Here is a 26,322-nt window from a genome sequence, read left to right as displayed (position 1 = left end):
GAATAACAGCAACACAGTAATTCCATCTTAAGAAAAATCTATAAAAGAGATCATCTTTTGTCACCTTTAAGATTTGAGCAGACCATGAAGATTTGACATTTATATTTGTTCAGGTCAGACACTCTTAAGTCTACGTGGTGTAATTCCAAGAGTCCCTCAGGAAAGATATTTTAGCTTTAATGAATGCATAGGTATGCTTTAGTTTTCCCAAAGCAAACTAAGTCAAGCCTTGAATTTTGGCAAATGTCCAGGACTGGAGATAAGAGAACAATGTCTTTGAATATATTAATCAAAAATCTAAACACTGTTAAGTTTAAGAAAAAAGAAAAGAGAGAGTAGGCTGCCACTTCTGAAGTTACAGCAGACCTGTGATACACTTGTAGCCCTCGACATATTTTATCTCAGGTACTTCCAATAGTTGTTAGGCACCCCAGGAGAAGACTCAAAGTGGTAGTTTCTGGGACCCAAGTTACTCAGAAATCAGAAATACTAAGTTTTAAGCTTGATATCTGAAAAGATTTTACGCAATGCAGTCATGATTTAAGATGTTTCGATTTTTGAAAAGTCAAATTTGAAAAAGAACACATCATGTCAGCTTAGTGACACTAGCAGACCCTCCTTCACCCAGAGCTTTGCTTTCTTCAGACTGAATTCACTGTGCTTAACTGCGATCCAAAAATGTTAAAAAGAAAATTCCCACACAGTTTATTGTTAAATTTTAAATTGGACACCAACTTGAATAGTATGATACAATTTCATTCTTCACAGAACACGAGTCACCCCCCGACTAAGCTGGGTGAGCTACCTGTTCCTTCATCACTCTGTAACTAACCTTGTTATCACATCTCTTGCTGTGATATTGCAGTTCTTGTGTTCAGCTAACCTTTATTTTACTTAAAAATGCCCCAATGGGAAGGAGTCTTAATGTTGGCAATTCAAATACACCAAAGAGGAATTATAACATGCTTTGAGAGGAAATATGAAAGCTCTCAACAAGGAAATGCTGAAGTTATTAGATCTAAGTTAAATTAAAATTATCACTGGGCCTAATTCACAAATTATACTTTACCGTGTGTATCTATAAGGAAAAAAAAAACATGGCACATATAAAGTTGGGAATTATCTATGGTTCAAGCTGTCCAAGGGAGTCTTGGATCAATTCATTAAATCTACGGATTTTTTTCTTGGTTATTAGATCAAGCTCTTTATTCCAAACATTTAAAGTGCAAAATCAGATCTATAGAAATTGAGATGAGGCACAGCATGCCAAATAGCTATAGAGCACAAATAGCTAGAGCGGAACTGGCATAATAACAACCAATGAGAATACTTTAATCTGAAAATCTTCCTTCAAAATATTTCCGACCACAATTCTGATCTGATTATGATGTGAAATTCCACTGAGTTGGTCCTTTAAATATCCTGTGGTTACATGAATCAATTAAAGTAAGCCTTTCAATTTTAATCTATATTTAGTCTCCCCAAAGTAAGGATACACATACTGAATCAGATAAATGCACATTTAGATTGCAGTTTCTACATACTGGATGCTATATGAGCTATTAATAAGTTAAATATAATCCTATTGCTCACGAAGTTGAAAGGACTAATAAGCAGGTTCATCATTACCCAATTAAGATCCAAAAACCCAAGTGCTATTAGTCGAAATATATGTTATAATAAACTAGCTTATCAATGTCTAATTACCCAATATTTTGATTAGAAAAATATCAAGCTTAATTTTTGGATCTCATATAACTTTCTTCTTTATTCTCCATCCTAGATGTTTAGAAAGATTTTATAGTCAGAACAATGTTCTAGACATGTTTTCACAATAGTGGAGAGAGTTACTATGACCGAGAGAAAAATGTATCAAGTGGGATAAGCAGACAAACCTTTTGTAGTCTGACTTAGTATTTATGTGCTATCTTCATTATTTTTAATTTTGATGAAAATACTTAACATAGTCCACATATACTAAAATTTGAACAATATAGAGAAGATTAGCACAGCCCCTGTGCAAGGAAAATAATTACACAGTCCTTGTACTTTGTAAGCCATTGTTTTAAGTAATTTTCTCACACTAATTCATTTGATCTACAAAATGTTTACAATAACATTTTCAAGTAAGTACCAACATCTTCTTTAAGAAAGGAACAAAGCATTTAAATAATGGTCTTACATTCTGTGTGTCCACTAGCTAAATTGGGAAGAAAGGAATAAATTCATATCTATTTCTTCCTGTTTTAAATAAACTGTACTTTCAAGTTACTCACTTCTCCCCAGTATCTCACATTCTTCCCACTCTTCCCAGTTTTTCTATCTAGGCTTCTTCTTAGGCCTGTCTTCTTAGGCCCCTTCTGTGCTGTGCTCAGTTACAAAGATCTATTTCAAAGATGTGCTGGGTGACAGTATACAAATATATTATGATTTCCTGAGGATGAAGTAGCAAACGTTTCACTCACAAATTGCTAACTCTAATGGATTCTCAGAGGCACTGGGTAGAAGAATTAAGGCAGGAATTTAATTACACTCCCTGTATTAACTCATTTATTATCCACAACAACACTGTAAGAGAGCATACTCTTTTTTCATAACCATGCATATAAGGAAATTAAGACTCTAAAAGTTCAAGTAATATGACCAAGTCTTGATTTTAGAATGAAAATATCTGAATTCAAAGCCTTTGCTGTTTTCTACTGTTAACACCATTTGCTGCTCTGGAGCTGGGGCTCACCTGGCATGTATGTTTCCCCAATTCCTTCCCATGACCTCAACAGTCACTGTTACTTAAGTGTAATATTTTTTTTTAACTGGTACATAGTTTTTATTGTACTCATTGACAGTTTATTGAACTCTTCCACTACTAGGTATAATATGTTAGGCTAGTATGTAATGCCACCAATAAAAACTGACATTTGCATGAAAGACAAAGTAGTTTTTTCACGCTTATGAATCCAAAAGTAAAATTTTTCTTGTTTTACATGTTTATATATACTCAAAGTATTTTTTAATATGATGTCAAGTATAACTATAGGTGTTTTCAGGTAACACTGTGCTGAGCCTGAAGAGTAAAAGAATTTTTAGTGCTATGCCAGGTTTTTCCAATAATGCAATTTTATAGGTTTGCAAGTAAGCTAAAGACTGTTTTTTTTTCTTCCACAACTATATCACCAATGTTCTTTACTGAGCAAAGTTGAAAGACAATTTTAATAATAGGATGATGATATATAATTAAACACATAAATGTCAAACTCAGAAATAGCGTGGAATCCAACAACAAAAATGTATGTTTTAGAATAATTAGCTCATTGCTAAAGCATATAAGGATTTGTAGAAAACGTGATAACTACCTGCTCATTTATTTCAAACCAATTCAAATAGGAAATATAACTTTGAAAACTGTGTATTAATTTCAATGAATTAAAAAGCTTGTTTGTTAATTTTTAGTACTAAATACATTTATACAACTGGGTGTGATAAAAACAGGCAGGATTATGGGACTACATTTGTCTCCTATTTTATGATAACCAATAGGAATTATTACAATTTTCAGGTATGGCTTTAACTAAATATTATACTGAAAACTACATGCATATACATATATATATAGATATGTGCATATATATGTATAATTGTTACTAAGATGCAGCACATAAATTCTTTTCCATGAACATAGACCCTGCTTCCCCAAATTATGCAAATTTCCTACATTTGGGGAAATTACAGAGATTAACATATCTGAAGGGCAATGATAAGCTTTGCCCTGGGAAAACCACCTTCTTGATCATGGCATCTTCCCTGAGAGGTAAGTATGACGTAGTTTTTCTCAAAAGTATCCCTGCCGGGGGAGGGTTGGGGGAGGGGGAATCCCAGTGTCTAAAAAACTGTGTCACATAATGCAATGTAATAAAAAGAAAAAAAAATCCCTGCTAAAATCATACTAATATATCAGTGATATGATTAGAATATTCTATCATAGCTATGTATTAGTGAAAAAAGTATTTTCCATCAAAAAAGCTTCGAGTGGCACAAAGACCAAATGTGCATGTGTATGTGTGTGTATGTATGTATATACATATATATATAACTGACAAGTAATCACAGTAATAATTACAAAATAACAATGTTGTATTTCTATGCTAGTTCATAGCTTAAGCATACAACAATCACACTTGTCATTTAATTGTCACCAAATTGCATATAGCATACATCACCGATTCTCATTTTGAGAATTAATACTCCGTGTTGGTGGTTAGTCATACAATCTAATTTTTTACATGCTTTTACACAAGTAATTTTGAAGGGAATACTAATTTACTCAGATCAGCCATGCAGGCAACAGCTGAGAACACATAAGAAACGTAGATACTTGGAATAAGCCCTAGGTTTGTTGAATAGAAATTTGCATCATCTCCCTGGGCACATTAAAGCTCAAGAAGTAGCATTATAGCTGCACAACATTAAAGGGGGATGTGGATGTGATTATTCTCACTTTGTTTACAAATACTATTGTAAAAATAAAACATTAAAAATAGTAAGATTTCAGTCCATGATTGTTGTTAGCACTGCAACTCATTTCTATTCATTACTTGTTTCAAGCAAGATTCTGTTAGGCTAGCCATGTAAAACACTGAAAATAGATACAGTCCTTCTATTTATGAAGTTTATGTCTTATGAAGAACTTAACACTCATAATGTTCATCAACATCATCACAGATATTAATATCTTTGTTATTATAATTAATATTGCCATTAATGACAGGGTTTAAAAGAGGTATTATGGAAATAAGCTGAGAGAAGAATTACTAAATATTTTTCATTTGCAGTGTACTACAAGTAAGGGCAAAGAAAAGTTAGCATACTACTTTGTCTTCATATGGAGGGACCATGGCAACGTGTACTTGTGATGGGGTGAGTGGGGGGTGGGGCAAAGAGAGAAGCACAAGAGAACAATTCATATTGATAACTATAAATCATTTATACAAAAATTATACTGAATTCTTTCATTATAGGCAAAACATTTAGAAATGCATGTCATAAACTATACTGGAAATTAAGCCAAGTGATTTCTCTCTGGTTCTTACCTCAACATTTCCATGGCTCTGGCTCCATCATGGCTTGGATGCACAGGGTTACTTACCTGATCTAAAGAAGGTTCCATGAGTTGCACAGAAACTGCTGCTGGTTTTCTTAGGTCCAAAGTCTATTTCTCATGAGAATGGCACACCAAAAAAACAAAAGAGAGAGAGAGAGAGAGAAGAGAAGAGAAAAACAATCATCCACATTATCACTTGCTCCAAGCTGGAGTTGTGTAATATAACATATGCTTAGATTGAATCTCTGCCTGCCCTGAAGTATACACAAGAAACCCATTTCTTACATTGACAAATCTCTTTATTAGAAGATGGGATTCACTCTCAATTAGAGAAACAGATTGAAATAAAGATAAAGCCATTGAAGAGCCCTTTAAAGATAAAGCCATTGAAAAGCATGCAGCAGTTTGGTAGTGAAAAAAGGCAAATAGGCCTATCACCTGGACCACCCTTACACTTTCAGGAGTGACTGCAGAGACAAAACAATGACTCCACTCAAGAGGTACTTCACCATGGCTTAGACAGGGAAGGGGCAAGAATTAATGCTGATGGTCATTTAACAAATATCCTCAGAGATTAATTCACACACACACACAATCACCCAAATCCATATCTCTCTAGTAAACCTTCCTTTAAAAGTGATATGAAGATCATCTTTAGAACACTAGCGGAAGCAATTTTTATCTATGATTTCTTTTACAACTAAGAATAGCTACTGCTTTACTCAGATAATCAGCTGTTTTGTGTCATTTATTCCCCCAATGAATAGAACTATCTTGTACATAACTGCCTACTAAACAATTATATTTATATATATAAAGAATAATCCACTGACATACTATTTCATAATTACAGAGAAAATTAAATCCATTTATCATAAATGTGATGGATAAAGAGAATGTACATATCTGTGTATTTGTGTCTGTCCGTGACCTTGTTCAGAATAAGTCTGAGAATGAAGCATGCAGGGTATCTAATAACATGGTTGGATGAGTCCTACTCATGACCGGAAGGAAAGGAGCACGGCGTTTGAATTGGACAGCTTTTACAAAGCACCACAACAACCACTTAAAAAGCTGATAAACAAATTACAGAAGATTTTTGTTTTTGTCTATTTGATGACAAAACTAAAACTTGACATTTTCACCTTGTTTGGTGTTAGATGCAAACAGCCAATTCCCCTTTAATGCAATGTGTACTTGTGATGGGATGAGTGGGGGGGGGGGCGAAGAGAAGCACAAGAGAACAATTCACATTAGTAACTATAAACCATTTTCACAAGTCATACTGAACTCTTTCATTATACGCAAAACATTTAGAACTACATGTTATAAACTTTATCGGAAATCAGTAATTACTTAAACATATTTTCTGCTATAAGATATCCATAGAGAATATCCTTATATGTAAGCAAAACATGATTTGAGCAATAGATCTCACAAAGATCTGTTATACAGAATAATTCTCCAATGGAAAAATCTTTACCTCTAAGAAACAAATTAAAGCTTGAAATTGCATACCAACAGGAGGGAGAAATGCATGAGTTGATATTTATCTTAAGATGCAAACCGAGAAGCCCAGAATCTGTATAAGGAGGGCGCCACAATAAGTGACTGAAAGTTTTCCCTTTGTTTATTAAACTTAAGAAATGTGATCCAATTTCCAAACTCCAATAACACACTCCCAGTGATTTGCCACAGTTATTTACATATAACTTAAATATTTTACGGTAGCTTTAATTAAACAATCTGCCAAACACATGTTGGTATTAATTTACATTTCACTCTATTATTTAGGCATATGGACGGGCACCTATACCTACAAGAAAAGAAAATCAAACATCCAATATATTCAACAATATTGCAATCGTGAAGAGAGAATCAACTCACCTGATAGCTGTATACATTTTATACAAATCAGAATTTGAAAACAAATCATAAATGTCAGAGAATTGTTTACAACATGATTATTTCCTATGCATAGTACACACTTAACAAAAGTTCCAAACCGCCATATACGTTTGTTTTAATTCACACTTCCTCTTAGCATACAAGGTAATGCCAAACTTTTGCTGAAAATATACCCTACTGATATGTATAAGAAATCTTGTTATTAAAAAAATCAGTTCTATTTTGTGATGAGTCATCTCAGAACACAGAGTTCCCTGTATAGATACTCATAAACCCCATATTTATCATTTATTTTCCATTCAAAAGAAAAAGGTTGCCCAGTTTTTCCTCCTGGAGGAAACACTAAACTTTTTGTTTGGTGAACTCATGGCATGGATATAATAATCTGTCTCTTCCAATTTTGTTTCAGCTAAAATTGTGTAACACCAATTTTAAATAGCACAAAAGACAACTTCAAACTATTTTATTTTTCTCAATTGATTTGAACTGCTGTCATCTGAAATCCAAATATTTTCTGATGTACTAAATTTGACAGTGTGAGAATAGGGGAATGGTAAAGTCTTTCACTCTTCTTTCCTCTTTTTTTTCTTCTCTCTCTTTCTTCTTCTCTTTCACTCTCAAATATTTTAACTGGAAAGGCAGACATAGAGAGAGAATGAGACAGATCTTCCATAAGCTGGTTTGTTCCCCAAATGGCCAGAACAGCTGAAGCTGACGTGATCTCAAGCCAGGAGGAGATTCTTCCAGGGTCCCAAATGACTCCGACCATCCACCACTGCTTTCCCAGGCCATAAGCAGGGGGCTGGATGAACACTGGAGCAGCCAGGACATAAACTGGCGCCCATAAGGGATGCTACAGCTTGCCAGTGGTGGATTAGCCAGTTGAGCCACCATACCATCCTATTTTTTTCCTGTGATGTATGATGGACACATTTTTTACTTAAACCTGACAGAATATTATTACTATTTTAAGCCACTTATATTTCATGCCCTATCAACCAACTGCACCTAGTTGTATACATAAGCATGATTTTGAAATAGATTTTTTCCATAAACATGCATTTCCTATCAAAAGCTTGAAGTTCTCTCATATGCAGATTTCAAGAATTCTGCATCATAACAAATGTTATCTTTTACTTCTACTTGTTTTTCATGAGTTTTTTGAAGTAGTCTTTTATCGACTTCAATTTTTCATCAATACAGCCTGTTTCACTTGGCTCCTATATCAGAAACTCCAGATAGTTTTTTTTTGCTTTAATCACTCTTTTCACCTCCACCCAAGCTGATTGAATTGACATTTCTCATTGTTTTAGTTCTCTTAGCCCAAGGTATGATTTTTTTCAGTACAAGAGTGTCACATCTCTAACACATCAAGCTACAATAGTAGAAAGGGAAAACCTCTTTGAAAACTATTAATGAGACTGACCCCTGAAAACAGACATTAGAACATCCCAAAGATTTGCACATGTTTTCTGCTTATCTCACATGTCCAAAATACTATTCCAAGTAAACCTCAAATAAATAACTGACCAAATGGGTGTACTAAGATTGGGTAATTTATATAACAATACCATTGACAAGACTCTCATCTTAGCAAAAAGGCAAGCCATATTCAATGGTAAACAATTGTATAATCTTTTGGAAGCCTAACAATCTATTTCTATATTTACCTATGAAAAAGTTATAATGATGATAAATAGCATACAGATCTTTGAGAAGGGGGCAGCGCTCAAGGATTGTTCAGCCTAAAGTCTCCCTAACATATTTACTCTTATTTCCTTCTCTGAGCTCTTGGTTGCATTCATCTCTCAACTCCAACATTAATCTCTTTCAAGGTCTCAGTATTTCTATATTTTCCTCCGGAAATACTGAAAACATCATGGTATTAGCCCTTTGCTTGGTTGTTAGGGCATTTTTCTGACTGAAATAGCAAATGTGATGAAGAAGCATTTGCTTAAAGGGTAAACATTTGGACTACAGGTTGAGATGCTGAGTGGAACACTCACACACTATATCAGAATATCTGGGTTCAGTTTCTAGCTCTGGTTCCTAACTACATCTTCCGACCACAGCATCTACTAGGAAGCCTCAGGTCAAATAGTTGCTCCCTGCTGCCCAACGTTGATTGCATTGCTGAATCCACGTCTGGCTAGGTGCAGCTCTGGCTATTGCAGGAATTTGTGAACAGTGGATGACCACATTCTCATCCTCTTTCTCACATGTATGCATACATACATAATGAATTCCTATATAAAAGTATGTTTCTCTGCCTTCATTCAGTTTTACCTGCATAGTAAAGAATAAAAATTAACAATAGCATGAAATTTAACTTTTGAATTATGTCTCCTTTTCTCCCCCTCACCATGCTTTTCCTTCTGTGGGCTTATACAAGACCTACATTTTTCTGTGATACTGTATTTGCTGGAATGCTAAAATGTTTTCTAGATGACACAAATGCAAAACCCTCATGCTATTCCATAGAGTTTGAAGTGACTAAAAACTTTGATATGGAACTTCAGCTAATCATTTTTACTTCAAACCTGACACACGTAAACTGTATTTTTCAAGGCTCACAAGAAAAAAAAAACTGTTAAATTGTACATTAGGGGATTTCACAATTGTCATTGCACTTAGTTTTATTTTGTAGCACTATGAACGAAAATGTGCAAGACAAAGGTCCATTTTCTTGCAGAAATAACGCTATTTTGAGTTAATTCCTCTGTATTCAGTTCTAGCAAAGAAAAGTAGCAGTTCACATTGCTACCTGACAGTTTACTTTGGCCCTCTCTAATTGATACAAACAAATTGGATTTTGATGTTATCTGTTAAGTGTCGATTCTGTCAACCCATCAAATTGCAATTATAGCTATAATCACCTTTAACAATGCCATAAACTAGACTTATTTTTGAAATTTCACAGATTGGTTGTCTCAGCTGTATGAAAAGTTGTATAAAACATTAAAAAAGAAATATAAAGAAATTAGCAGACTTGGTGGAAGTAGCAAAATGAAATACCATCTGAAAACCTAAAATACAAGAAACATCAGCCAGAAATTAAAACCACAACCATTCATGGTGCCAAAAGTGTCTAAGACTAATAATCTAGAGTTTTCTTTTCCAAAGCTGCACTTACTTCCATCAGAAACTAAATTGCTACACCTAAAAATGACAAAATAAGGATTGGAAATGCACACCTGGCACTTTCTTGATGCTATATAAAATGCGATATTTCAAGAAAATCTTGGGCCCAGGGCTATGGCTCAATGAAATCACCTTGAATGTACCAGGATCCCATATGAGTGCCAGCTCAACTCCCTATTGCTCCAGCTCCCTGCGTTTTTTTTTTTAAAGATTTTTTTAAATTGTAAAATCAGATATAAAGAGAGGAGGAGAGACAAAGAGGAAGATCTTCCATCTGATGATTCACTCACCAAGTGAGCACAACAGCCGGTGCTGAGCCAATCTGATACCAGGAGCCATACGCTTCTTCCAGGTCTCCCACATGGGTGCAGGACTCCAAGACTTTGGGCCATCCTCAACTGCTTTCCCAGGCCACAAGCAGGGAGCTGGATGGGAATCAGGGCTGCTGGGGTTAGAATGGGCCCATATGGGATCCTGGCAAGTTCAAGCTGAGGACTTTAGCCGCCAGGCCGCCATACTGGGCCCTGCAAAAAGAAACTCTTAAAAACATAATGGGGCAGACAAGGTGATGAATGGGTGGAGCTGCTACTTGGGATGCTATCATCTTATACCACAGTACATGACATCATATTTTGTCTCTGTATCGCATCCAACTTCTCATTAATGAACAACCTAGGAATTACTTGATGGCTCAAGTTCTTGAGTCCCTTCCACTTATGTGCTAGATCCAGGTGTAATTCTTGGCTCCAGGCTTCAGTCTGACCCAGCCTTGGTTGTTCAGGCATTTGGAAAGTGAAGCAGCAGATGGAAGATACTTTCTCTCTCCTTCTTCCTCCCTTCCTCCCCGCTTTCCTCCATCCCTTCTTTCCAAATACAATATACTTTCTTAAATCTTTAAAAATGGAATTGTTACACGCTTATTATTCAGCAGGCAAATAAAATAATACATATAAATAGAAAACATCACTCTGCAGGCAGCAGCACGGAGTGAACTTCTTTGCACATGTTTCATGTCTGATATCAGTCCAAACCTAGCAGCAGACATCAATCACACTGGCCACTCGTCTTCATCACTCGTTTTGGAAAACCTTAAATATGGTTTGACAAAAATGTCATTGATTCTCACAGTGATAGAGTGTCTACCATATCAAAGTGGTTTCCTCATGATGTTTTCAGAACATGTCATTCATTTCCAATAAGGCTTTTAAGTCTAATTAGAAGTGTATGAATAATTACTGGAAAAGATACTACTAACATGTTATTCCAAAGCAGGATATGAGAAAGGACATATGGGCCCAGTGTGGTAGCCTAGCAGCTAAGTCCTCACCTTGAACGTGCCAGGATCCCATATGAGTACCTGTTCTAATCCCGGTGGCCTTGCTTCCCATCCACATCCCTGCTTGTGCCCGGGAAAAGCAGTTTGGGAAAGGCCAAAGCCTTGGGACCCTGTACCCGCGTGGGAGAACCAGAAGAGGCACAGTGCTCCTGGCTTTGAATTGGTTCAGCTCCAGCCATTGTGGTTACTTCAGGAGTGAATCATTAAATGGAAGACCTTCCTCTCTGTCTCTCCTCCTCTCTGTATATCTGACTTTCCAATAAAAATAAATAAATCTTATTTTTAAAAAACACATGAAAGCACGTCAATGATAGGAAAGAAAATAAAATTTGACTTTACTTTTGTGTGAGGAATCTTGGAATTCATACATAATTTATCATAATATACATTTCCCTGAACCTACTGAAACACTTTCCTTTATTATCTCTCTCCAAAAATAGACTTTCTGGGTGAAAATTAAATAATTAAGACTCAACACATGATGATTCATGGATTTCTTTCCTGAACAGGTTTTAATTTTCTAAGAAGTTTCATTTGAGATACAGAATGACATAGAAAGAAAGAGACATTCACTCAACAGATGGCTGCATTAGCCAGGGTTGGGCTAGGACAAAGCCACAAGCTTGGACCTCCACTCAGGTCTCGCCGGTGGGTGGCAAAGGCAAACACACTTGATTCATCTTCTGCTAGCACCTCATGCACATCAGCAGGGGGCTGGATCAGAAATGAATCAGCCAGGAGTCTAACTGGCACCAACATATTGTGATGCTGGCATGTCATGTTAGTGGCCCAAACACTGGCCCCCTTTTACTTGTTTGCAAGTGAAAAGCATTTTGTTTTACTAATAAACTTTGAACCTTCTTAAAAATGACAAATATAAGTGCAAGTGTCTGCTGCAGTGAACTGACGATGTTATCACCATCATCACTTCAGTCTATATGTTTCATTCAAACTTAAACTACTTGGGATCTGATGTTATACAAGGTAGTTTAGCTGCCAGTTTCTGTTTAGATTAGCCCACAGCAGACTGGCTGATTCCTAGCTGTGCTTCTCCCTGTTCAGCTCCCTGGTAGTTTAACCTAAAAGGGACTGAAAGATAGCACAAATACTGGAGCCCTTGCCAAACTCATGCAACAGCCGATCGGGTTCCTGGATTCTGGCTTCAGGCTAGCCAGGCCTATAGCTGTTTGGGCCATTTGAGGAATGGTGTAATCAATAATTGAAATACTTTTTCTGTTGGTGGGTTCTAAAGCAATTGCTAGCTGAGAAATCATTAAAGTGGTTATAGAACAAAATATCAGCATTATTATTGAGCAATCTATTAAAAAACTTGGCATTAGTGTATTTCACAGAATTCATAATGCTGATTATTGGTTGTACAACATGGGCAGCAAACTGTTGGCTTCTCATTGCAAAATAATAATAATAATAACAACAACAACAACAACAATAGCTCTTGTCTTCAAAGACTTAAAACAAAAATAGCTGAGCAAAATGAATAGCCCTGACTTAGCAAGAAAGAGAGAAGCAGTATCCATAACTGTCTTTCCTGGCTTTACCAATAGCTAATTCTAACTCTATGGCAGATACTCAGGGGATCACTCAGCTTTGAGGAATTACCAAACTGATGCTCCTACATGTAGAAGACATTTAGGATTAAAGAGATAGTTCAGATACTTACAACCAGTAACAGGTGAATTCAAGCAAAATCGTTCCAAGAAATGGTATTGCAGCACAAGAACAGTGTGAGTAGCAAAGAACACTGATGCTGGAACAAAACAGAGATAAGTATGAGTCTCAATCTATCAACTTACTAGCTAGGAGAAATGCTAATTACAGGGTTTTCATTTCATCATCTATAAGTCAGTGCAAAATAATATGTAACATAAAGAGCTATTCAAAAAGAAAGAAAAGAAAAAACAAAAGTGAAAAGAAAGGAAAAGAGAAAAGAAAAGAAAAGAAAGAAGGAAGAATAGGGAGGGAGGGAGAAAGGAAGGAAAGCTATTTAAAGTAGCTAATACAGAGTATAATGAAATAATCAGTAAATTGTAGTTTACAAGAGAAAAAGGAGTCTCCATACTATTATTTAAAAGAATGCCTGAAAGTTTCACCTGTGCAAATAATCTTCTCTGACTTCCAAGCATATTTCCCTAAAATTCTCCTTAGAAAAAATATTTTTTATTCAAAAATGCTAAATTCTTCGGAAGACAACCCAGAATCAAAAAACTAACAAGATCACAGTAGTGCAGTTTAATTGATGATTTGAGCAGCAGGAAGTATGTCTTTGACAAGACAGCGCAAGCAACAATACATTAGAGTTTGATAAGAGGCTTAAAGAAATTTGGATGATAAACTTCATATTTCATTGAAAATATTCTTGAAACTAAGATTCAGAATATGAAAAGCATGAAATTTTTGCCTTTTATCAGCACGTCTTGGATTGTTTCAAAATATATAAAGACAAACATGTTTCTACCCAGAGCACTATAATTTGGGAATAATGTCTTACCAAAACTATTTCTCAATAGCCAAATGATGACCATTCAATAATAACGCCTTCAAATACACATTTAAGTTTTTTTTGTTAGACTTATACAGGATGACTGAACTTTCAAAACACTCTAAAGTCCTCTTCCTGTGACATTTAGCTTGCTATAATTCTAAACACACTGAAACCTGGTTCTTTATTAATATTCTCACACTTTATTTAGCTGCCAGAACTCTATTTGAGGCATAAAGGAAAAAACAGAACTGAAAGAAAAGGACATGGGCATTCAACCCGAAAGATTCCTAATCCTTGTTTGTTTGTTTGTTTGTTTCATTTAATTATTACACTCTGGCTGTTAACCACTTTTGCTTCGTTTCTGTTCTACTTTGCCCAAGTAGGTATTACAAAAGAAATGGCATTGCTATTGTTAAATATAGACTTGAGAAAGCACATATTTAATAGATATTTTAATTAAAATTTCTTCAATTTATAAGCCAGTTCATTTTGTTTCTGATCTCTCTATGATAAAATCATAAAGGCTTCCCATTACCTGTGCTCCTTTTTAATCTCTGAATGCCTTTGTGAGCATAAATTCATTTTACTTCCATGCTGCCTTTGTCTTTTTCCTAAGATTCTTAACTGATGCAAGCAGACCCTTATTTTATTCCATTTTCCTTTTTCCCCTTGTTTCCAGAACAGATTTTTCTTTACCTGGAGATCTTTGAACAGCCCTCTGGGAGGCTGCATTGAATTCATCTTGCTCTTTATAATTCCTCTGAAAAAGAAAAATACAATCTGTTGTGCTTTAATTATAATTTCCCTTAGGATATGCCATTCTCCCATAGTCAGGAAGTTTAACACTTCTTCCTAGCAAACTAGAATCACTACATTGGTTAGTTCTTCCAAATTTAAAAGTGTTTTGTAGACTGAAAGTTCATTTCTAACCCAATTTAAGAGACCTTGGTCACTGGCTTCCTGCCGTCAGAGGTTCCCACATTTCCAATCGATTTCCCAGGTAAAAATTGGTTTTCTTCACAGCCAGGAATTGGCTAAGATCCATTAGCTTGGCTGCATTTGTTACTCATATATCTAGATGTATTCTGCCTTGTCAAACCCAAATGAATGAAGGAAGGTAAGCCTATATTAGGGCAGCCTGGATAGAAAAAAAATAAGCACAATATTTTCATTTTAGCTTGGATTAAAGAGATTATTTCCATATAATGACTCCTAAGGAATGCAGGAAGTTTTATCAAACTAAGGCTTTTCTGAACTGTTTTAAACAAATGGGTGGAATGCTTTCATCTTAAATAATATTAATTTAAAACTGCTGAAAGAAACTTTTTAAGCAAGAACAGTATGTTTTCTTCCTCCAAACTATATGTTTTATAACATATTCAATAGGCACAATTATTTGTACATAGGCATGATAGTGGTTTCACAACCACAAAAGGTTGCTTTGAAATATTTGTGTAATGTGGAGTTAAAAGGTATGTTCATCTTCAAAATATTCATAGAATATGTAAAAAGGGCCCTGAGCAAAGGCTCAATGGTTAAATCCCCACCTTGCAAGCGCTGGGATCCCATATGGGCACCAGTCCATGTCCTAGCTGTGCCACTTCTCACCCACCTCTCTGCTTGTGGCCTGGGAAAGCAGTAGAGGACAGCCCAAAGCCTGGGGACCCAGAACCTGGGTGGGAGAACTGGAAAAATCTCCTGGTTATAGCCTTGGATGGGCCCAATTCCAGTCATTGAGACCACTTGAGAAGTAAACCAGTAGACAGAAAATCTTTTTTCCTGTCTTTCCTTCTCTCTGAAAATCTGCTATCCAAAAACATTAACAAACATAAAAAACAAATATTTTTAATGCATAATATGAAGATATGTGTTTGGATTTTAATTTTTACCACTAGATAACATTTTGATTTTACTTTCCACACTATTTTAAATATTTATTTATTTATTTCAAAAGCAAGGTTACAGAGATGGGAGAAGCTAAGTCTTTCATCTTCCCCAAATGGTCAGAGCAATCAGGGCTGGGTCAAGCTAAAAGCCAAGAGGCTAGAAATGCATACAGTTTCCTAAGATAGAAACGTTATTTGCTGTGTTCACAGGTACTTAACCCAGCAGCCAGATTGGAGGTTGTGCAGTCAGAACACACATATGAGATGGTGAAGCCATAAACAATGGCACAATGTAGCTCCTCTACAAACATTCTGAAGTACTTGTGTAGTGTTTGTGTGTGATTAGATACACACACACACACACACACACACGACTTCCACATGTATATATTTACTCACATATAAAAAACATTTAAAATTTCAAACCCTGATCATTTTCTTAAATTTGTTTTTAACTTTCTAATTTCTGGGGGAAAACAAACTTTTCTATTTCCATATCATCACGCATGAATATTCAGTTGTTCACTCCTCTACAATCCCATTGTACTACTAAGTATTTGCGAACTAGGAATTATTTAGTCATACTTTTATGTAATCTCCTCAAGGGCAAAGACAGTGTATGACGCAGGTTTCTGCCACCATTCTAGCTCTGAAGTAAGTGACATTTAGTAGACCTTCATTACAAATCACAGCATCTCCACATTCATTGTTAACATTAGTCTCAGTTGATAAAATCAGAAATTAAAAAGTGACCTTAGATGCTACATGCCAGGAAAGAATAAAATCACGGGCGTTCTTCCAAGCAACTGACATGACCCAACATAGGGTGTCACTTATTAGGGCAGAAGATGGGGTCATTCTTAGGATTTGCCACTAGCCTCATGCATTATTTATGAATTTATCATCTTAAAGTTTGAGGTTAATAGAACATAACAGGCAAAAACATGGAAGGCAATTCAGGAGGAAATGTCAGGTTTTACAGAAAACATTTGCCATGTTTTCACATATAATTGGAATTTTCTGTACTATTCCTTCATATAAGCAAAGTGCTGGGGGCAAACACAATCTCTTCCTAGCTTAATCTTATGAGCAACAGACTGATTCTTTGTATTAAACACTGTCTTCAACAAGAAAAGTATATGTAACTTGAGAGCAACTTAGGGAAAATTTCTCCACTCATCTCCAGTTCAAGTTTTATTTGAACATAAGTTTGATACAAGTTAGTAACCAAATCAACCTATGGAAAATGAAGTTACTACAGAAAACGTAAGGCATATCCTACCAGAAAGAGGCCTTCCTCACAGAGAGAAAATTGCCATCGGGTTCTAATGTTTAAATGTTAGAAGCTCAACAGCAAAATTACTCAAAGCAGGACAACCCAAATGCTAAAAGATATCAGAAAATAGCCCAATGAAAAACATTCAATAAAACTGAGAAGTGGGGATCAAGCCATTCATTTGACTATCAAATATAATAGGCAACCATGTGGAATAAAGATTTGATTTTTGAAAACAACAATATACACAAGCAGAAATTCAGCAAGCAATTTTTGGACTGCCTATTTCATGACAGTTACTACATGTCAAGGTCTCACACTGAATTTTCCCAGTAGGGCCTGGTGCAATGGCTCAGTGCCTAAATTCTCGCCTTGCATGCACCGGGATCCCATATGGGTGCCAGTTTTTGTCCTGACTACTCCACTTCCAATCCAGCTCCCTGCTTATGACCTGAGAAAGCAGTGGAGGAAGGGCCCAAGCCTAGGGATCCTGTACATGCATGGGAGAGCCAGAGAAGCCTCCAGATTCTTGCCTTCTGATCAGCTCAGTTCCAGCCATTGCAGACACTTGGGACGTGAACCAGCAGCTGGAAGCTGTCTCTCCTTCCCACTGTAAAACTGCCTTTCCAATACAAACTAATAAATCTTCAAAAATATCCTCTCAGCAAACTTGTGGGTTATGTATTGTCTATTTTAAATATGAGAATATGAAGATTTATGCAAGTTGTATCACTTGCCAAGATCAGCCAGTTAACAGGTAGAGGAGATAGGATCTTGTGCCTGTCGATGTTAGACACAACTATGCCTCCTATAAATTTCTGTTGCACGTTGAAAAACAGCACCTCTAAGTTTAACTCACAAAAGTCTTTGAATGTTTAATATCTGAAGTACTTAGAACTACCTGGCAGCTTCTGAAGAACAATGTACACAGTATTTATGAAAACACATTGAACAGAGATTAGATGCCTATAGCTTACATGGAAAAATCTTGAACTGGACGGGAGAGTTTTATTGCAGCATACATATTTTTCATAGTATGTTCAGAAAAACTGCAGGAATTCAAAGAACTCAAAGAATGCTGTGATATGAACAGCCCATGGAGGCTGCCACGCTCTGACCTAATTCAGGGAATGTGGGCTCTGGGATGTCCATATCTACACTTCATCCAAATAAAGGCATCCTATTTTTTTTCTCAGAAACACATAATTAATGAGCATTTGAAACACACTGAGCAGGTATTAAATGATTTGTAGAAAATAAGTGACCATCACAACAACATTCAGAGATAGGTGGTATGATTTTCCCAATTTTACATATGACAAAAACAGAAACTAAAAGAAAAATCTGGGTATAGAGAGGTGAAGAAACATGTCCAAAAGGTCAAACAAGTAAGGAAAATAGTGACGCTGGAATTTGAATATTGGCTGTATAGAATGACAGACTATACTGCTTAACATTTATTACAAGTAATGGTTGTCTTTGAAGGAATTCATGTGATTGTAAAATTATTATAATCATATCCTCTAGACATTTCCTTAGAACTCAAAATAAATATGATATCTAGTTTCTTTGGCTTGATAACAGTACTCGATGTACAACATCACATTTTCTATCCAAGTCCTGAATAATCTGAAGGAAAGTGACAACTGAAAAATAAAATATCATTATGCCTGATAACTTTAATTAAAGAGATACTACTGCATGTGAAAGGAAAAACAGTCCTTCAAACTCCTTCGCTGCCCCAGTCTAAGACATTTCCCAAAGAAATATTGTGTTATATTGCAGATAACATTTTAATTTGTATTTTTGTCAAAGTCTTAATGCTCCAGTAAATAGCTTGATGAATAAAAAAGAGCTTAGCTCAGAATGAATGTAAGGGCTATAAGCAATACTCAAATGGAAAGATGTTAAACTTGACACAGATATGGTAAATTTAGAAAGTCATAGATGGCTAAAATTATAGTACAGTATATTCTAGTAATTTTACAAAGATTTAAAACAAAATTTGATAAAACACCATATTTGTAGCATGATTATATTGAGGGAATATTCTGTGTACCCATGTCATTGTTTCCTATTGTTTCTGTAGAAAGATAACATACCTCTGATGCTCAGGATCATGTGACATTAATTTGCTCACGATTCTGTTGCAGTGTGGAAGTAACGTGCAAAGTGGTCAGATAGATTTTCTACATGATAAAAATGTTACATTCAGTTGCCCGGTTTTTTCAGTACCCAAGCAAATAGCTTCAGGACAACAGGAAGTCCAATGAAGCAACAATAGCATCTGAAAGTATATTTTTGTTTTTAATATATGGTGTGACCAATGGTTTTCACCACCAAAACTCACGTTAAAATTTGAATACCAACATAACACTGGTGGCAGTTGGGGATGGTGTGGACAAGATGATTAGCCCCACATGAGCCACTAAATATCTTTCTTAAGGGACTAACTTTCCTTTACCAAAGTAAGAGCTGGTGAGGCCTGAATATCACTACTCTACTTGTTCTAACCAGAAAGTGGAGAAATTTGAGGGAATTCATGTAAACTAAGTATGTGTACTTTTTTAAATTAAACAACTATATTAATAGAGCTGAAAAATAAAAGGATACCTACTACATTCATTTGTTTGTATCTGTGGATTGAATTTTAAAACATGCATTTTTTTAAGGACAAGAAATAACACCATGCCTTTGAAACTCCAAAACTAAAGAAATTTCTTGTTAGGCATAATTACTCAGATATTAATGAGATTGAACCAAAAGCATTACTTGTATAACATGTGAAATAATATTCGTTTTAAAGAGATTATTTGAAAGGCAGAGTTATAGAGAGGAAGACACATAAAGAGAGACATGGAAAGACAGAATCTTCCACTTGCCAATCCACTACTCGAATGTCCACATCCACCAGGCCTACCCAGGTTGAAAGTAGAAGCTTGGACCTGAAGTGTCTCCCTAATAGGTATTCAGGGCGCAAGCACTGGATCCACCTGCCAGTTCCTTCCCAGAGCATTATAAGGGAGCTGAGTTGGAAGAAGCTCCCTTGAGAATGAGATTCCAGTTTCATAGGTGTTAGGTTAACCACTGCAATGCCAACTCATGGCACAATTTTCTAATCAATGTATTATTCAAACACATGGAAACATGCTATAATTCATTTTGGTTAAGCTCAGTATTTCAGAAAAAAAAAACTACATCTTCCCTTCAAATTATTCACAATCACAGATGTTACTATGCAGACTGACTTTAATCTCCTGCAGTTTTACACTTATAAAATAAAACAGAAAGATCCAAGAAAGAAAAACACAGACTTGCCAGTTTAAACAAGCCGCCCAATGAAAGACACGTAGCTCTAGGGAACATAGACTAATTATTGCCCAAGATCAGAGATTCTTGATAAATTGACTTTCTGAATGTGCAGGAGCCATAAATTGAATGAACACTGCCTTGAAAATTGAAGATTAAAATTGGACTAAAAAGTCTTCCTATGAGCTTATACCCAACAAAGATACAATCATCAAGAGATAGTAAATAGATATCTTTGCAGTTTCAACAACTTCAAGAAAAATGCCTTCAGTAGCTACAATACCACAGGGGTATCTTTATTCATGAATGTAAACTTCCAACAGAATACAAAATCATCATAAAAAATACAGCAAAAATATTGACATTAATTAGTAAATTGATGCAAAAAATTGTTATGTAACAATTGAAACATCATTTTTACTTGAAAAATAGTGAGGTAAGGAAATACAATTTGTCACAGTAAATTTTGATTCTTCAACAAACGCAATATGATACTCAGTGAAATCGTTTGTCCATGCAGATGTAAGAAAGGTTCTAGACACACACACAAAAAGATTATTCTACTAGATTTTTAGGAAATTACATTACAAGAAAAATGTTAAAAATCAAGGCTAAGGGCATGCCAGTTATAATATATTTTGAAACCATTACACATATTGACAAAAAAGAGAAATTTCCTCCTACGAATTACTTGTAAGTATATAAATAGGTACTCAATCATGTATGTAGTATAATATTCATAATCAATACGCTAACTCCACATAAGTAGAAAAAAATCTATGTACATTTAACTTCTACAATTTTTATGTAAATAATCTAATTCATGTATTTTGAACTAAAAATGACTCTGGCAAATCCATTATTACCTATGACCACTGTAGCCTAAGGATAAGAAACATGATATTATGGAGCTTTAAATTCTCAAATTTTAGATAGGTATTTCATAATATGAGCAAATTCTCACCCATATTTGTATGTGGCTAAAAGTTATCCATCAGCATGGGAGACCCGGAAGAAGCTCCTGGTTACTGGCTTTGTATCAGCTCAGCTCCAGCCATTTCGACCGCTTGGTGAGGGAACCAGCCAATAGGAGATCTTTCTGTTTTTCCTTCTCTCTGTAAATATGACTTTCTAATAAAGATAAATAAATCTTTTCAAAAGCTTAAGTTCTCATCCAAAAGCTATCTTTTAAAGTATCATTTCTTAAACTCAGTTTCTAATTTTGTTTCTCTAATAGCACTTACAAAATTAGTTATACACAATGTTAAATAAAGTTGCCAGCTACATAATTTTACTGAAAAGTAAAAGAATCTATCGTGGTTGAATAAATCAATACAAGTTAACTGTATTTGGGTATAGCAGGTAATCCTATAGACATCAAAAAAAAAAAAACGGAACTAAGGACATGACTTAACTTTAATAACCTGAAACCAAAAGGACAGCAAAACCCTTTCATTCTAAGCCATGTGTCATAAATTTCCCTTTTTTATCAGTGCTTAAATCCCATTCTCTTGTTTTTTACTATAGACCAGTTTTCTCTTTCTACTCATGAATCTTGAATCCTCCAAACTTTTCATCTCACACTGGCTTAGGCTTCATTTTGAGCTGATCCCTGGTAGGATCCATTTGGTCTTCCCCTCAAAGGAATTTTTGCTTAATTGTGCTATTGTTTCAGTCCTTCAATTCCAAATTCTATGGGGGAAAAAATACACCTTGGGCCAGATATCCATATGTAATCCAGTCAGCTAATGGCTAAGATTTGGATTTGTGCTGTTAAGGGATTATGGGCGAAACAAGTTCTCTGAGAAGAGGTTTTTCAGGGGAATCATGATTTGTGCCACTAATATGTCAACAGATTCACCATATCTACAAGATGATAATGTACAGATGTCCTAATTCAGGAGACTTTCATAGAATCACTATGTTTGAGACTCAAAAGAGAAATTTCTCACATTCTAAATTAGAAACTCAAGGAAACTGATGTCATCTAATTACTTAAATTCATGTCATAAGCAATGGGTGCAATTAATACTTCAATCCAGTTTACCTGACTCCTAAATAAATATAGATGTGTATCACTTAACGATATTGATAAATTCAAGGAAATACACTGTTAGCAAATTCCTCATTGTGTAAACATCCTATTAAGAAGACTATGATATCAGACCCTGCAGGTAAGCGCAAGAGGCATGAAAGGAAACAGCCCAGAACAGGCCATGGAAAGTTACCCACTGGCATACATTTGGCACGGGTCGGGTCAGACCAAGCTGAATCAGTTCACGTCATACACTGGCGAATCCGAGCATCAGAACAGAGTGTGGGTCAAGCCATGTTTGGTTGTGACAAAAAACCAGTGCACAATACGGAATGCCAAGGTGAGGTTACCTGTACTGGATTTCACCGCAGCACCCAACCAGCACACGTGAGAATCAGGAAGGGAGAGGCAGAGCCGGCAGGGGAATATGGGTGTACTCCCCTGCTGGACAGCTACTCCCACTGGAGAATGTGAGCTGGGATGGGGGAAGACCAGACTAGGCAGGGCTACAACGCCTGTGCGCCTCATGTGGACTAGATCAGGGAAAAGCCAGGCTGGGCTGATTGTTCCTACTGGTGCAAATTAAAATTAAAGTGGGTGAGGGTCGGTTGGGCTATGCCACAGCATCAGCTGGCAGAGGCTGGCACTGGGGGCTAAACTGTCAAGTTAAACTCCAGAACCACCTGCAGAGTGCATAATCTGGGAGTGGGAGTGGCCTGGGAGGGAAATAGTGGGCTCCTCCCTCTTGGGTTACCACTCCCACTAGGGGGCAGGAAAACCAGGTCAGGGGCTGGGGTGGCTAGACAGAAAGGCACCCAACAACATCTGTGTGGGCTGGATAGTGGAGCTGGTTAGATGGAACTAGGCTTCAATGCCCATTGACACGTACGAGAGCTGAATGGGACGAGGGACAGCCTGGACTAGTCTGCTGCAAACCAGGGTAGGGGGCAGACCTGGTGGGGGTTATTCTGGGTCGCTCCGACTAGGCTGCAGCTCCCACTGGTTTATCTGAGGGCCTAGTGTGTGCTGGGCAGAACCAGGCTGGACTGCAACACCCATTGGTTCCATTTCAAACAACAATACATGATATAAATGATAGTGGTTTTATCATGTTATATCACCAGTTGATATCATAGTCTTCTTTTTTTAACTTTTTCCATTTTTTAAAATTATATTTTTGGCAATCTTTACATAGTTAATTAGGGTAAAAAGGTTCAAGAGCTACAGGAAAGTGTTTTGAAAAGGTGTTATGTGGTATATGCTTGAAATTTGAAAGATCAATTTAACAAAAGAAAAGAAATGCTCGTTGAATAAACAAATATAAATCAGCTAAAGAATTATTCAGCTGAAATCTGGAGACCTTTCTTCAATGCACAGATAAAAATATATGCTAAGAAGTACTCTAAGATTTAATCACAAGTAGCACTTTAAAAATGTTCAACATGGTTACATTTTCCTGCTGCTAAAGACACCTGTAATTCCTAAGACAGAGCCGAATTCCAGCTTCCTTCTCATGCCAATCCTGGTAAGCAGCATAATGACAATTGATTTGGACCCTGACATTAACATGGAAGATCTGGATTAACTTCATGGTTCTCAATTTAAGGGCCAGCCATGGGCGGCTGTTAGTATGTAAGCAGTGAACCAGTGTATGCATCTTCTCTCTGGTTGTCCGTCTTTCTTACTTTCGAGAAAATGAGAAAAAAAAAAAAGTTCCAGGGTCAGGATTGTAATGGCTATGGCACAAAGCTTAAACCACCACCTGGGACGCCTGGGTACTATACCTAAGTGCTGGTTGCTCTACTTTTCAGTCTGCTCCCAACTAATTAATCTGGCAGCCAATGATCCTTCAGGCACCTGAATTATTGCAATACTTGTGGGAGACCCCAGTGGAGTCCCTGGTTCCTGGCTTCACACTGACCAAGTTACTGCTGATGGGAGCATTTGGAAGGAAAGGCAAGCAGGTTATAGAAGAGTCTACCATTCTTTCTCGCTCATTTTCTCTCTTTCCCATTATAGCTTATCTCTCTTCAAAGCAAATAAATCTAATTTCCTAAAATGTAGCATACAAAGGAAGCAACATATACAGTATCAATTTTGTGTTACTTTATTAATTTGAAAAGAAAACCTCCAGCACAATCTCTAATAATTAAAAATGATAGGATACAAACTAATGAATTGTAACTGTTTATCTGATAATATTTGGTGACAGTTAAAATCTAAAAATATGAAAAGGAAATTAATTGATATGCTGAACCATAGGCTATCATTATCATCTATGTGCATGTGATAAAATAATAATGCACCAGAGATCAGTATTGAGATAAAGCAAGCTAAAACAGATGTGCCAAAAGTATGCATTGATGACACTGAGACTATTACTGATATACTTATACTTCTATAAGTCACATTCACAAGTGTCCAGCTATTTTGTATGCCATCAACATGATTCCCAATCAGAAAATGGGACTTTCTCTTGTGTTGATATTTTTCTCCTGGTGATCATGTTAGCAACATGAGAAACTTTCCCAATAACACATATTGACTATGAAATTCAGTTATAGGTAACTGGGTATTTTGTTCATTTCAAGTTTCAGACTTCTTACTTAACAATATAACAAATAGTTTAATCTCATAATGACTTGCTCCTGGAGCCAATTGCCTATTTCTCTTGATCCATCACTGGAAGAAATGCTGCAGGATAAGTGGCATTCAAAGTCATCTTACTATAGAATACATAAGAGTCTTCTATATTCAATCAGGTTTTATTAGAGGTAAATATTCCCTGTGTCATCAAGAATAAAATCAAAGAAAATAGAATGTCCTGTCCATATACAACATCTTGGTTTTTTAGACTGTCCTTAGCTTTCCAAATGTTATTAAGATATTATTTATGAATTAGGATGATAACTGTGCATGAAAATTATGAAGGGGGAATTTCATGAATACCATAGTTCTATCAAAACAACCAATACTGAAGAAAAAGCATTAAATTTATCTGAGTTACAGATTTGAAGCATAAGTTGAAGATGTATGAAGCACATGTTTAGTGAAAAGCTGTGTGAATCATTAAAGTAAGAACATTTGTAAAGGTAGGAGATACAGACTGAACAAGCCATGGAGGCTTAAAGTACAGACAGGGATGACATGATCTTCACTGAAAGTAGAGAATCATTTTGGGGACAAATAGTACAAATATTAATAAGCTTTTAATAGTTTTACACAAAAATAATGCCTTTCAACAAACATTTACAAAATGGAGAATTCTACAGACTATCATCATGAGAAGTATATGGAATCCTGACAATAATTGTTCAGAAATGTCTTATACCGTCTTTTTCTGTAACAGACATTTGGAAATTAGAGAGATACAAGTCTAAATCACCAGTGATTTTTAAACTTCTGATATTGTTGCTAATTAAAATAATCTGTACCATATAAGTAACATTAGTTAGTATCCCATGTTCTATAATAAAACACTACAATGTAAAACATCAAAGATAAAGTTATTATAAACTCTTAGATAATAAAATAGAAACAACACAATACTTAGAACTGGTACTTCATATTCCAATCCAGGAAGGAAAATACCTAATATTTAAAGAGGCAAAGTAATCTTGTTGAAAGGAAATGCAAATGTAAGAGCTTAAGAGTTTAGCATACAAAAAAGCAGGGGGAAATAAAGAATGTAGGTGGCAATAGGTCATGGCTAATCCAGCCAAGATTGCAGAAAGTTTGACTCCATATTTGGACTTGCAGAAGAGTTGTTAGTATTCTAAGGCACACATCAGCAAGTCAGAAAATCTCATTTAAAAAAAAGTTTGGCTTTG

At 35.9% G+C, this 26,322-nt stretch overlaps 2 pseudogenes; one reads left to right on the top strand and one right to left on the bottom strand.

Moving 5' to 3' along the window:
- Positions 1 to 1,957: 1,957 nt before the first annotated feature.
- On the top strand, positions 1,958 to 2,055 carry LOC121169582 (annotated as a pseudogene).
- Positions 2,056 to 3,642: 1,587 nt separating this feature from the next.
- LOC121169602 lies at positions 3,643 to 3,816 on the bottom strand (annotated as a pseudogene).
- Positions 3,817 to 26,322: the final 22,506 nt, after the last annotated feature.

Source organism: Ochotona curzoniae, unplaced genomic scaffold (assembly GCF_017591425.1).
Source record: "Ochotona curzoniae isolate NIBS_2020 unplaced genomic scaffold, NIBS_Ocur_1.0 scaffold_1852, whole genome shotgun sequence".
NCBI classification, from domain to species: Eukaryota; Metazoa; Chordata; class Mammalia; order Lagomorpha; family Ochotonidae; genus Ochotona; species Ochotona curzoniae.
This window is presented reverse-complemented; position numbering and strand designations above follow the sequence as displayed.